A 14,373-nucleotide genomic window follows, 5' to 3' on the forward strand; every position below is an offset into this window, starting at 1 on the left:
ATATATATATATATAATATATAGTTCTGAATAAAAAGATATAATTCAAATGTAACTAATAATTAAATATATTTGTGTATTTATTATGTTTTTCGTTATAGCAGTTATAATTTATAATACTACTGAGCTCAAATAGTGAAAATAAACGAGATAACATAAACGATGTATTATGAATCAAAGGTGTTTTTTTATCAAAAATGTCAGATTGCGAACGCTCCAATGGTGCGTTTAGAAACATTTATAAAAATAGACTTAATAACAGTTTAAATTATTTTTATATTTTTTTAAATCAATAATTCTGTTGATTTATACTGCGATAGCATACCTGTCACCGTCCGAAGTTCATTTTCATTAGATAACATAAAGTGGACGTTTATTGTTTCAGTAAAAAGATAATTGTACGCCGGTTTTAAAAATGAAATAATAAAAATCATAATAGCATTCTATAAAAATATTTTTCATCGTATATGTGTCGGTGTGCGTGTACGAGAAAGCAAATATTTTCGGTCGAAGCAGCGGAATGCACGTCGGAGGAAAAAATACGGGAATGTCGCATAGTCGCATAGCGCGCACTAGAGGAGTTTTATATAAATGAAAAAAATACATTTGAATTATTCATGGCAAAAGATACGGAGTTATTTATTTTCCCGTATCTCAAGGAACTAATCTAGCAAATCTTCCAACACATCCTGAAGTTATTTAATAACACTATTTCTTGAACGTATTTAACGACACAAAACTAGCTTTTACAGAAACATAATAAATTTCTAATCGAAACCCACTTTTTATTAAAACGTTCCGTCTTTGGATTGTTTGCTAGGGTTGGTTTTCACATTAAAACGTTTTTAACAGCATGACACCCGAATATACAACCCCTCGTAAAGTTTTCTAGAAAATCGGTTCACAAGGAAAGATTTTATCCAGCATATGTAATTAACACTTAAACGAACGTTTTAGAATTATACAAATACTACGAAATTGAATGACCCGCATAAAAAACAAACCGACGATGGAAAAAGAAGGCCGAACATTATTTTGCGTCCATAAAAAATAAGGCTATAAATATCAAATCATTTATACTTATAGTTCTGTTAGGTTTTTTTTTTTTTAATTCGCGTTAACCACCACGAGCTGTTCTCAAAATCCGCTGGAAAAAGGTTAAGTATATTAAATTCGCAAACAAAAGTTTTTTTTTTACAGATGCGGATTTCGAATAGCAGTAAAATTTATTCTCATTTAATTAAACACATTCATTAATATGTGACAAATCCAAAAATACTTACGTTTCTACATTCAGCAATTCGATAATTCGCTCAGGGAATGGTCTCCATTTTACTACATAAAATTAAAATAATTGTTTTATACAATTTTCAAGCTTTTCACTTAAAAATACATTTTTCCTTTTACGGTCACCGTAATTCGACTAAACGAGCATATATTTTCTATTTTTACTTTTTTATAGTAAATATTAATGAAGTTTTATCTATCTATATATAGATATATATACTGCACGTATGTAATTTACTCAGGAAATCGCAAGATTTTTTGATTGAATTGAAAAAACAATAAAACTCCGTATCTTAATATTTCAATTCGGCACAGCTTAATTGTAATACAATTCCGAAGTAAATAAATATTTTTAAATCCTTTATTCAAACAGTTCTATTTCACATTTTTTAATTATTAAAAAAGTTTCTATTTTCAATTTCTCAGCCAAAATATTGTCCATAGCTTCATTTATGTAATTTTTTATTTTTATTTTAAAAGTTATTTATTTGATATTTCATACTTTATTAATGAAAATTGGTTCGGTTATGATGAAGTTGTATATATATATATACAGAGTGATTCAAGGAGATGGGAAATTTTGAAAGTTGTGTTGGTAGCCGTGGGCGATTGGTACCACTTGATAAGTGGCGCCAGCCTCTCTAACCTAACCTGCCATTTAGTTGTCATGGATCCTTGGAGCGGTACGCAACGTGCAGTTGCTATCAAAGCGTTTTACAAAAACAATGCCAGTGTGGAAAGAGCGCGTAGAGAATTTCGCCGTCATTTTGATCTGGGACGGCACGACCGTCCATCAGCACATGGATATATCATTTTGAGGAAACCGGTTCGGCAATGAAAAAGAAACCTCCAGGTCATGAGCGAACCGTCCGTACACCACAGAATGTTCAAACTTTACAAGATGCTGTCACACGAAGTCCACATCGGTCAATCCGTCGTCTCTCAGCATCTTTACAATCGCATAATTCAAGCGTTCGAAGAATGTTAGTGAAGGACTTGCAATACCATCCGTACAAGTTGCAGATCGTCCAGGAACTGAAACCGAACGATGCAGTTGTGCGAGCACAATTCTGTAATGTAATGCTTCAGAAAATAAACGACAACGAAGAGTTTGTTCACGAACTGTGGATGTCAGACGAAGCGCATTTCCACCTCAGTGGATTTGTTAACGAACAAAATTTCAGATACCGGGCACAAGAAAATCCTACGCAGCTACACCAGCGTCCGTTGCACAGCCAGAAAGTGACCGTGTGATGTGCTATGTCATCTTACGGTGTTTTTTTTCATCTTACGGCCCTTATTTTTTTGAGGATGACAACGGTCTTGCGATTACAGTGACGTCGGCTCGTTGCGTAGCCGTGCTTGAAACCTTTGTTGTGGAACAACAAAAGAGATTTCCACCTATTCTTAACACAGCCTGGTTTCAACAAGACGGAGCAACGTCACATACTGCACGAATATCGATGGCAGCTGTACGCCGATTGTTTGGACAACGTGTTATTTCACGAAACGGTGACATTAGATGGCCTCCCAGATCGCCTGATCTCTCAGGTTGCGATTACTTTTTATGGGGTCACCTTAAAGGCAAAGTGTTCCACAGTAGACCTGCTACAACGGAACAACTGAAGGCAAAGATCCGAGAAGCAATTGCGGAAATTCCAGTCGAGATGTTACGTCAAACCACGAACAATTTAACGAAGAGACTTCGTGAGTGTTTACGTAGAAGAGGAGGTCACGTGCAAGATGTCATCTTTAAAAAATAAACTAAAATGTATGTATCCTAAAATGGCAACATTTGTACAATTACATGAAATAAAATTCATTTTCTAAAAAAAAAATTTTCATTAACGTTATTTAATTTTTAAAATTTCCCGTTTCTTTGAATCACTCTGTATATCAAATTTATATACATACTAACCGGTCAGGGGGCTCCGCCTCCTGGAACCCCGCTGTTTTCGTTATCATCATGGTTGTGAGAATAATACTGATAAATAACAATTAAAGTACGAAAAACTCTTTCCTCCAACATTTCTCTCGTTCTTGAGTCTCAGGTCGGCCGTTCCTGAGATGTGTGATTAAGTGAACCCGACCACCAAAGAACACCGGTATCCACGATCTAGTATTAAAATCTGTATAAAAGTAACTGGCTTTACTAAGATTTAAACCTTAGAAATCGTGGCTCTTCATTATCATAAATTTCATAAAGATTTGTTAAAAGCTGTAAAATTCTTAAAATCATTTCCTAAACAGTACTGAAAAAAATTGTTCAATAATAATAATAACATAAACTTTCACAATAACATAACATTAAATTAGTTAACAAATAAAATAAATTTAAACTAGCGGATAGCATATAAAAGTTTCTTCAAATTTAACTCCTACTATTCTTCCTGGTATTTATTCAGTCGGTGAAGTCAGAATAACATAGCAAATGAACGATCAGAAGAATGCGAAGATGTACAAAAATTACGCTAATACCTAACCTAAATAAGCATCGTTAAAAAAATCTTATTAGATTTTTAAACAAACAAAATCGAAGTTTTTAAAAATTAAATTACTCTCAAAACCGTTTCCTTTTATATTAAAAAATTTATTTTAAAAATAAACTATTTGCAAATACAAATATTTCATAATTTAGGGAGAAAGGATAAATGAAATACCTAACGGTTTCTTATATAAGTAATAGTTATAAAATACAAAATTTTTATTCTCGTAATCCTCGGGAAACCGACATTTGAGTAACCTATTATCCTTTAAAGCACGTTAATTTAAAAAAATAACAAAGGAATAATAAATGACAACTGAATAAAAATAAGGTGAACCGGCAGACCATTAGACTAATTAGCATTAGTCACCGTATCGTATACGTATACATCACTGACAATAGGTATAGAGAGTTAAAGGTAGGGGAGCGCGTAAATATATGTTAATTCACACGTTCACAATTTCTGCTTTTTGTGAAACACGTCATATTTAAATAACAAGGAATCACGTTTACGAGTATTACTAATAAAATAATAAACGCATCGCAAAAGATGACAACAGGAAAATAAAAAAAACATTGACACACCTGTCGTCGGTCAATGACCACATGTTTGTTACAAAGACGAAATCGCTTTACAGGACATGTTTTTAGACTATACTAGGCGGCCGATACTGATCTTTTTTATAGAAAATATACGTATATTTTACGTATTGTTTTAAAAAAAATTGTTGATTTTAATACCGTTTAAATAAGATTTTTACAAATTAAAAGATCCGAGTAAATGAGGTAATCGTGTTTTTTATAGGATATTAATAAAATATTTTTGAAAAATTCATCTTACCTTTTGCGATAATAGAAGATAATGAGAGTATAATTTTTTACAAGAGAATTTTTTTATTGATGAATAATGCGCTGTAGGAAATTTTTTCTGGGTATAAATGTAAAATTTATAGGGAATGAAGCGCTTAGTCTGATCGGTATACGAACTAACCTACCGGATGAAAGAGAAAACGTCAGAATTTTGTCTCAGAGGTTGGCCTATCACTTATTTTTTCCAGTTCATTTATTTTTAAAGAGGAAAAGAGATCCGTAGAAGTATCGGATTTCAAGGTAAGATCAGTGAAAACTGAAGTCCAGGTCGGCAGAGAATTTCACCGTCGGTGAATCTAAGATAGCGGTTATGCGGACAAACACGACTAAGTTCTAATCATCGCCCGGACGGTTCGAAAAAGGACACTGTACGCAAAGAAGGAAAACAAAGATTTCGATAAAACCGAAATACAGACTGTACAGGCTTCGCAAGTTTAATCTTGCACAGATCGGTTCTTTGCTGTTGGAGCTTTCTTCTATGTCGCTTTATTAATATCTACATATGCTGGACGTTAATCTAACCAAACGATCCATCTCTTTTACTGGTGTGCCGATAGACAACAATATTTTTACGCCAAGAAAATTTTGATTAACAATAAACCGTTTTAAAAATTGAAAGAAAAGTCTTAATGCGCACTCCAGTCGTTATCAAAACTGCCAGAAAACTATTTTACATACGAGGAATTTATAAATGCGAACGGAAAACGACAAAAAGTTAGGTTATTGTATTTAACAACGTCAAAAACAGTTTTCCTAATTTATATTTACATACTTGTCGGAAAACAACCTCCGAAAAGGAAATAAAATTCAAAGAAATAAAACGTTTCTATCGGTAGATATTTCTCACAATAATTCAAAATATTTATGTAAATCATAAAAGTAAACTACATATATCGGTTTACTAGATTTATTTTCTCCTACTATATAATAAAAAAATATACGTAAAAAGATCTTCAATAAATCGGATATAAAAATAAAGGTAGTAATAAGAGAAAATAAATAGAGTAGAATTAAATATATAACATGCAAAAGCAAACATCCATAGAAATCATATATAATTTATTTTTCTCTCTTTCACTTCAAAACATTAAACAATTTTTAAAAAAATTTAAATTTCCACTTACAAAAAATTACAGCAAAATAATTTAAGTTTCTATTAGCAACTTTTACGGAAATATACCTAAAACACACAGAAAAAATACACATTAATCAATAATTTATACCAATAAAAAAAATAAAAAATATTCAGTAATAATAAGCGAAATTAAAATAATTCATACAAATTACGAAAAATAAAAATAAATTATCTGATATAATTTTATAAAATAATACTAAAATCATTGTTTTGTATTTAAAACAAACTTCAAAAACCGTCTAAAAATACGCGTAAATTTTTTTTTATTTTTAATTCGGCACTAAATTAAAACTAAATAATTAACATTTAATTTTTGTTGACTTCAAAACTTTTTAAAACAATTTAAAGAATAATTTAGTACTACGTAATTCTTTTTTACTACATAATTAGATATTTCAACTAATAGTTTTATCTTTTTTTTACTTTCTACATGTTCAGTTCCTTTCACTTAAATTACGAGTAGGCCTATAAAAAAATTGAAGCCCTTCAGAAAAAATCTGTTAGTAAAAAACACAAAAAAACAAGAGTAACAGACATCCTGATAAAAATACAAAATTTAAGGTATAAAAAAAAGCTTTACTATAAATACAACCGAGCGTGAACTAAGGATGTCTAGAACGCAGGATTTTTTTTTAATATCAAGTAATTTTTCTAGTTAATGCTAAGAAAACTAGAATGCATATAAATATATATATATATATACATATAAAATTATGCTACAACAATCCAACATCAAATAATGACGACAAACAAACGAAAAATATCTTCAAACCGTCTAAATAAATAAATTTTCGTTTTAAAATGATTTTCCATTAATGATATCAGAAAAACGTAGTAAGGGCTGATCAGTGATACTTTCTCAATAAAATAAAAACAAATTTATTGGAATTGGGAGTGAATCTCGAAGATTAATAAGAAATGAAACACAAAATATATATATATATATATAGGAACACTGGTATACTTTGTTTTTGGTGATGATTATGCAAAAGCTCTGAAAGCTTGTACGTGGAGTATGGAAATGGAAATTTTTAGGGCTAGAAAAATACCATGCGTGACCGGGATTCGAACCCGGTACCTCAGGTTGAAAGGACGAGACGCTAACACTCCCCCACGGAAATTGGCAGATTTATACGTCTGTTCTGAAAACAACCGATAATTTTTAATTACGCGCAAACTGAGATATTTAGCGACGGAGGTTAGCAGCACTGCGTTCCGCATAAACCTCCTCTGTAACTACGTGTTCATGGGTTGTTATTATCTCGTTTAATTTTCGTGCTATTGTTATTTGAGTGCAATGTGTTTAAGTATTAGTAGCGATTTTTGTAATACATGATTTTCGGGAAGAAAGACACAACGTTAACGTTTGCGTAAAGCTAGGGAAAACTTTCACAGAAAGTGAAATCCTTGTTTCAAAAGTTGAAGTTTTGAAACAAGCTTACAGATATGATGCTCTAAGTCGGACGCAATGTTAAGAATGGTTTTCACGATTTAAAAGCGGTCGTCAGTCGATCGGAGATGATTCTGAACCAGGAAGGCCTTTGACTTCAACTGATGACACCCGCGTTCAGAAAATCAACGATCTGGTCCGTGCAAATCGCCGATCGTCAATCAGAAAACTTGCAAAAGAGGTTACAATCTCGATCGGATCATGCCGTGACATTTTGACTGAAAAATTGAACACGCATTGCGTCGCAGCCAAGATTTTTTGCTCTTTGACGATCGAACACCACAAAAAACATCGAGTGGACGTTTGTCGGCAACTTCTTGAACGCGTCAATGACGATGAAACATTCACGCAAAGGATCGGAAACGAAAGCCGGGTTTACGGCTACGACATCGAGACAAAAGTTCAATCGTCACAATGAATCGGCAAAGGATCTTCACGCCCTAAGAAAGCACGTCGGTCTCGATCCGATGTCATAGTGACGCTCTCAGTTTTTTCGATTTTAATGGAATCGTGCATTTTGAATTCTTGTCTCAAGGTGAAACAGTGAACTGTGCGTACTATCGAGGCGTTTTACAACGGTTATGCGAAAAAATATGCAAGAAGAGACCGGAGTTGTGGCAGACAACTCACGATTCATTCACCACGACGATGCACCCGCACACTCACTCAGCTTCGTCAATTTGTCAATTTTGTGCCAAAAATCAGATGAATGTCTTCCCTTCGCTTCCCCACTCGCCACACCTCGCTCCTTGCGATTTTTAATTATTTCCGAAATTAAAATCGGCGATGAAAAGACGCCGTTTTGACTATTGATGACATTAAAGCAAATTCGTCACCGACCTTAAAGGTCATTTCAAATGAAGCTATCCAGGACTGCTTCGCGAAATGGAAACACCCCTGGGATAAGTGTGTGAATAGTGGAGGGGAGTACTTTAAAGTGAATAAAAACCAATAAGCTGTAAAATTAATAGATTAAAAAAATAAAGTTCGGTTATTTTCCGAACAGACCTCGAATATATATAAACTTGTCGAATTGAAAATATACTTTTTTTTTTAAGTCCGATGAGAAACGGAATAAATTATAAAATAATAATTAAATAATAATTTGTAATTAAATATAATAACGCAGTTACATTAAAAAAATATTTACCGACTAAAAATTCTCGAGTAAAATATATCGGTAAAAGAAACAAATAAATAAAAATACCTACAAAGAATTATGTACTAACAGAAATATTATAAAAGAATAATTCAAAAGTTCAATAAAACTGTATTTTATTTGAAAAATAAAGAAGGAAGGCCGATTAATCCACAAGAATAACGGTACACGATTAGTAAATAAAAGTTAAAAAAAATATAATAACTGTAAACCAATTAAACAACAGATCTATTAAAAATAAATAAACTAATAAAATAAACAGATTTAATAATAATAATAAAGCTTAAATATACTAAAACTCAAATAATCATTTTAAACAATAAAATTTAATTCACAGAAATAAACGAAAACAACTTAATATAAATCAACGAATTAAAAAAAATAATCATAACTAATTAATTTAAAACGAATAACTTTATAACTTTAATTGTTGTAACAAATATAAACCCGCAGCTATATAACTACAAATTAATTTTATTTACACCAGAAAGTTATAAAATAGAAAGCAAAGGTTACCCTAAAGATATTCATCGACGTTTAATAAAACACTGTTATCGATACACGAGAAATCTTTTTCAAATTCATCGCATAGAAAGAATTCAGGTATTTCCAATTCAGACGATAAATTTCAGATTATATTCATTACAATAAGTGTAGATTGTTAGTGTGTTTCTTTTAAGTTTTTAGTACGTGTATCACCATAAAAAATTGGAATAACTTTTTGTAAAAATCATAATTATATCGCTTACATTCTATAAAAATTAACTAAAAAAAAGAGAAACGCATTTAACAAATGAAAATTTTATGCGTAAATTTATCCTCTATAGATCTTATTAAATCGTAGAGTATATTATGATTTAATATTGGGATTTAAAAAAAAAAAAAAAATCATTATTAAAGACCATCGAAAGGAGTTTTATGTAAACGTTTTTGTTATTTGTTTGATAAGAGATTAGATATTGAAATTTTTATAATTTAACGTAGAACATTTATATATATATATGCGGTCTACAAGATCTGGAATTTAAACGACGACTGAAAATTTAAATAAAAACAATTTTTCAATCCCGCAAATTCGTTCTGACCGTTTAAAGATGCCTCAGTAATTTATTCTCTATTCCAGACGGGAATATATGTAGACATTTAAATATGTAATTATAAAACTGAATTTTATTATTTCAAAAATTAAAGTAAAAGATTGTCTAACAGCAACTTATTTATTTTTTGTATCGTTGTAAATAAAATATTGCCGGAGTAGATGAACAAGTTTTATTACGGCCATCCTGTACTATATAATAAACACAAGTAATAATTCTAAGGTTTAAATTGATTATACGTACTTCTTTCATAAAACTTTAATCGTCTAGCAATAAATAATATTAACCGTATAATAAGTAATAAAGAAATCTGAACAAAATCTATTTTAATAATAATAGTCATAATCGTGGTAAAAAATATATATAAAAATAATAATAAATCAATCATAAATTCTGTAGTCAGGCCGATTTTGATTTGTACGTAACGAACATGAAACACAAAGATCAGCGCCTACCGAATATATTTCATTTAACAAAGAACATGAATCGCACAAATACAGACATATGTACGCGCGAAAAAGAAAAAAAATTATTAAGAAGAGTCGAGTAGGGTAGGGAATAAGTGAGGGTTCTGGTAAACTTAAAGGGGAAATTTCGTATTGAACAGAATCAGACGAGATCACCCTCGCAAAAGAGAAAGAACACACAACAAGGGAGCAGAGGAGGAAATGAAACACGGGTCATTCACTCGGTAGATGGATGAAGAATAAAGCGGCGGGGGAGGAAGATTGAGGAGGGAATGATGAGGGCGAGTACGAGACGAGGATGAAAAGGAGAATTGATGCCGAGGGGCAGCTGTTTCTATCCTCTCCCTTTAAACCTTATCCTATCACCGTTCTGTATCCCCACGGAGGGAGTATTAACAATAAAGTATCTCGGTTATATCTTATTGCGATAGGGTGGGCGATGGTAGCCGGTCGTACTTCACCCGTAGAAATTACAACACGTGCTAGAAAAAGAATGTGTGTTTGTGTGTGTGTGTGTGTATATATATATATATATATATATATATATATATATATATACACACACACCTTGTAAAAGAAATTTACCACCCTTTTGACCTTGAGAATGAGAATATATACAAACCTTAATTTTCTTCAACATTTTCTAATTAAAAAAAAATCATTCATTTTATTTAAAAATACAATCGATAAACATTATTATGTCATGACTGAATTTAACTATAAATATAAACTAATCAATTTGTAGTATAACGGCCTTGATCTATGACAAAAGTCTATTTTACTTACATACCTCGTAAAATAGTTATAAGTAAGGTACAACAAAACTAGCAACAACGTAATTTAATATGCATGACGTATAATCGACATACATTATCGTTGTCGCTGCAATCGCTTAACGTTTTATTATTAACAATGAAATACCACTGGCAACAGTATAAAATATGCTAAACTTTAATAAAAATCAATCTAAAAAGATACGTTGAACAATAACGGAACAAAAATGTAGAGTATAACATTTTGGTTTACGAACTTGTACTTATTTCAACACGGCGTAAGTTTAAAACCGTAAAGTTTAACATAATATTATTTCACGTTTTTACTAATAATACTTTAACACATATTAAATAAAATTAAATATTTTTTTTTTTTTTTTTTTAACAAAGAATCACAATGCTTTCACCTTGTAAATTGGTTGAAGGACAAAAGACGGATTATTAATTAAATAATACGTTTATTTTCACATAAAAAAAAAGTTGTATTCTAGCTGCGAATCTTTATTTAAAAATGTAAAAAATAAGATCAATTCTTTATTACGTCCGATTATTTAAATATTAATTTAAATTTAATTATTAACCCGCACCGAGTACAGATAGTTCGAGTATAAAGGATTGACTATCAATCAAAAGGAATAAATTAATAATCTACTTCAAACTACAGTTTGTCCTGTCCTTATTTTTTTATGACGAAGACGAATGTAATACCTAAGGTACAAATAGCTCTTTATCATAATCGCTTTCTTTGAGAGTAATGATGTTAATTATATGGCCGGTGTATGTGAAGAACAGAACGAAGAATTCGCTAACATGTTAAATATCAACTGCATTTCTGACGGCTTTTCAACTGACGTACAACCATACGTAACGTACAGTTTGATAAAAAAAAATATATATGATGGGAAATCACATAACTTGTTACTTTTCACAATACGGCGGACACAAGCTGCTTATTATTTTTAGGGATAGCGTCACATTTTTATGAAGCAGTTCGATGTCGTGTCGTTTAAATCTATTAGTTCTAGTATCGGGCATACGTAGATTATAAATTATTTCGACAAATTTATACAAGATAAATAAATAAATCTCTTTTTAACGAAAGAAAATTAAAGTGAAAAATTCATGATCTCTGACGACGGGATTAGCTACACCTTAAAGATTACTACTTTTACGATTATTTACAAGGTTTTCACGAATACTAAATTTTTTCTCAAAATTGGCTAATTATTTGTAGAACAATAAAAGATGATGAAAATTTGGAAATATTTGAATTATAAAGAAATCGGTGAACAAATAATACGTATAAATTTTATCTTACAATTTTTTCAGAAATAATTCTGAGCTAGTTTTTGTAAATAAAATTCCAACGACTCGATTAAAAGTTTTTTAATTTTAGTTTTCAACATTTTCATAACTATTTCAAATTAATAATACAATATTATAAAATTATTTTTCAATAATAATACGGCTTATAAAAATAAGACGTATTTAATTTTAAAATTCACTTCTGACTATCTTTTATTTGACGACTCGATAGACGAATTTCAAAAAATTGTAATTTTTGACTTTAAAATAGCGTGCACCATCCACCGTTTAATTTGCTTCAAATCATCACGTACGTAATGTCACTCGTATTATCGAGGCGAATCGTAGAATAACTTCGATTAAAGAAAATCGCCGTTACAGATTAACAGAGACAGAAACAAACAACCAACACGAATACATTACTATATTTCAGGCGGATCGATTGAAAAAAAAGAAGAAATTAATCGAAATAAAATTTATATTACAAATTCACATTATACTATTTAGACGTAATAGAATACACACTAAGGTCGACAAAAGTTTAATCTGATTTGTACGAAACATAAACTGCAGCACCCGACTTTAATTAAGTACATCTACCATTATTATCAGAAACGTGAAAAGTTTAATGCATCGAGTAAAAATCACAAACCCGTACAGAACTTAACAGACCGCAAATATATGAGATTATTTTACCCTTTTAGCAAAGAGGATTTAATTAAAAATTATATAATATAATTTAAAACCCCCGTTTAATCTATCTTACGGTTTATTAATATTATTTAGAGACATCAGTAGAAAGAAAAACAGTAGAGATAATAATTTTCGCTGTATAGTAAAACTAAAATGTTTTATAACATAAAAACCGAAATTCGAATAAAAATACGGGATTAATAATCGAATAGACTTCGACCGCCGATGTATACGAATGAGAAACTAGTATATACAGCTAAAACGGTAGGAACAGCATAAATATTAATCTGTATTAAAGTGTAATTAACCCCAGCTTAACATAAGATGACTAACGACCGTTATCAATTTATTATTCGATCGATGTTAATTAGACGTTTAATAACAATAAAGTGTAATTAAACTAGAACAAAAAATCATAAAATCGGTAATAAAAATTGACGTTAATTATTTATTACCTTTCACTTCGGAAACGACTATATACAAAAATACTACAGGCAAAGATCATTAAAAAGTATATCGTTGAAACGAACTAATATTTATAACACAAAGTTAATTTTTACACGCTTTAGATTAAAGTTATTAAGTAATAATAACAATAAATATTAAATTATATTATATGATTTGTTTAAAACATATAACTTTCATTTTTTAATAATCATGAAAAAATATAAATACTATTTTTCGTAGAAACATAATATTTTCTTTTAACAAAAGAAAAGAAAACAAAAGAATTCATATCTAACCTTAAAAGCGAATTTATTTATTGTTTTTATTTTCTTTTTTAAGAATGTAGTAAAGACTTTTTTTAAATATTAATAAATTTTTTTTAATTCCCCTCCATAAAATCCATTCGTAAAATCGGTTAATTCGTATCATACTGCAAAACTCTTTAGATACTTAAACGTTCGTGTAGTTTCGGGAACCAAACCTGTAACGAACCGTTGTGAATCAAATTCGCCTATTTAGGACGATGTTCAAATTGCTGAACGAACCGTCGTCCTTGAAGCGTTCGTTTGGAGTCGGTTTTTTACGACAAACTCAAAGGGTACTCCAAGTTTTAGTTTGTACAGCATCGTGGCAGATCCGTAGTGTGAACGCATTCGGACCGATTTTGTGCGGTTTAATTGCAGTTATTTGTTAATAAATATTTATTTAAATTTTTGCAGTTAATCGATATTAATTTTGGAGCGGTGGACAAAAAAGCTGCGGCGATCGCTGCAACTCGGGAAAATGTAATGCGGAGTGACCCGCGTATAAATCCTCCGTCTCTACAGGTACTGTTGGCAATATCGACCGTCACGGTCAAGGCAAGCTTAGGCCCGATGAATCGCGTTTAGTGCGATTTGCTGTAACTCCTCCCGCTGGATGTCGGTGATGGCGTTGCATATATTCTGTTGCAGCGCGTCAAACGTTCGTGGATTATTCTGGTGAACCTTGCCCTTCAGGTTGCTCCGCAAATAAAAATTACAACCGGATAGATCAGGCGGGCCGAGGAGGCTATAGATCCTTCGAGACTGTCCTATCAGGTGTGAAAACCGAGTGTACTGCTTCCAAGGAAACGTGCACTTAGTTTACGTTCTGGTAATAAGCGAAATTTTGTTTGTCTGTTCCTTCCAGGAAGGAAGGAACCTTTTGAAGGGAGACTCCTTCCTG

At 31.1% G+C, this 14,373-nt stretch overlaps 1 protein-coding gene and 1 long non-coding RNA gene across 3 annotated transcripts in view; both read right to left on the reverse strand.

Annotated features, from left to right (window-relative positions):
- Positions 1–14,373, reverse strand: part of Kdm3 (Lysine demethylase 3) — a 1,124,787-nt gene that overhangs the window by 324,942 nt on the left and 785,472 nt on the right. The gene's annotated exons all lie outside the window — the stretch shown is intronic.
- The window catches only part of LOC142324696 (uncharacterized), a 319,859-nt gene that overhangs the window by 136,499 nt on the left and 168,987 nt on the right, over positions 1–14,373 (reverse strand). The window contains exon 2 of the long non-coding RNA XR_012756356.1: positions 5,766–5,821. This is a non-coding gene — a long non-coding RNA (uncharacterized LOC142324696). The remainder of the gene's footprint in view (positions 1–5,765; positions 5,822–14,373) is intronic.

Source organism: Lycorma delicatula, chromosome 5 (assembly GCF_047948215.1).
Source record: "Lycorma delicatula isolate Av1 chromosome 5, ASM4794821v1, whole genome shotgun sequence".
In the NCBI taxonomy this organism is placed as follows: Eukaryota; Metazoa; Arthropoda; class Insecta; order Hemiptera; family Fulgoridae; genus Lycorma; species Lycorma delicatula.